Source organism: Pterocles gutturalis, unplaced genomic scaffold (assembly GCF_000699245.1).
Source record: "Pterocles gutturalis isolate BGI_N339 unplaced genomic scaffold, ASM69924v1 scaffold50352, whole genome shotgun sequence".
NCBI classification, from domain to species: domain Eukaryota; kingdom Metazoa; phylum Chordata; class Aves; order Pterocliformes; family Pteroclidae; genus Pterocles; species Pterocles gutturalis.
Genome location: NW_010112098.1, coordinates 1 through 1,165, shown reverse-complemented (window position 1 = coordinate 1,165; position 1,165 = coordinate 1).

Sequence of the window (1,165 nt, the reverse complement as noted above, 5' to 3'; positions counted from 1 at the left end):
TTTCCCTACCATTGTCTTCATCTCCTCTTTTCCGTTAGTTTGTCTGCCAGCCAGTGATGTATCACTGACTTGGAATGGGATTTAGGGTTTTTGAGTGGGTTGAGAGATGCCTCTGCTGAGGACAGCTGAAAAATGAGGGAGAAGGAGGTTAAATGGAGCTGTTCAGTCTTAATATTTAAGAATCTGTGAGATGGCCTTTGCTGATGTTAAACAATTACACAAAAATTTTGCACTGTAGAGATAACCTGAATATTTTCAATCTCCTCTGGTAGGACAGCAGGGTTGAGCATGCTCCTACTTGTATGGGAAAAAGAATTAGGCTAAGATTAAGAAAAAAAAAAAAAGGCATAGAGAAGGAAGCCTCCTTTTCAATTACCACAAAGGCAACAGTAAATCCTGTTCAGAGTCCAGTGAAACACCTAATCCTTACCTTTTGTTCACATAAAGCCATGTGCTGCTTTGATCTTCTCTCTGAACAGGGAAATGTGAATTAGAGAAAGGAAAATTTAAAAAAATCCAACTCAGAGATTCTCAGGTTTTTGTTACCAACTGTCGAGCGTTTTCACTTTGTTCTTTCTTGTGTTTCTGTTCATGTCAGCCTGTGCTGCTTCTCATCTAAATATAACTTACCTTTTGTTCACATAAAGCCATGTGCTGCTTTGATCTTCTCTCTGAACAGGGAAATGTGAATTAGAGAAAGGAAAATTTAAAAAAATCCAACTCAGAGATTCTCAGGTTTTTGTTACCAACTGTCGAGCGTTTTCACTTTGTTCTTTCTTGTGTTTCTGTTCATGTCAGCCTGTGCTGCTTCTCATCTAAATATAACCTACCCCAGCCTCTTAGACTTTTTTTTTTTTACCCTTGGGAGTATATCAAGTTTCTTGAAATTGAGCACAGGCAGAAAATTCTCAGTTAGCTTTGAAGAGAGAGAGGAGATATTTTAGTGCTGAAGAGATGAAAATACAGCAAACAAACCTTTATACCCTCCTTTCTCACAAACGGCCCGAAAAAGACTCCCTGTGCATGCACGCACACGTTTACACATAAATAGATCCTGTGGAAGAAAAAAAGAAAAAGAATATATCATCCGGGATCTAAGATTTCCTCGCAAATGGTGTCTCCGTCCCCTCGGGCCGGGAACCAGCGGCAGCCCATCCGTCACCTC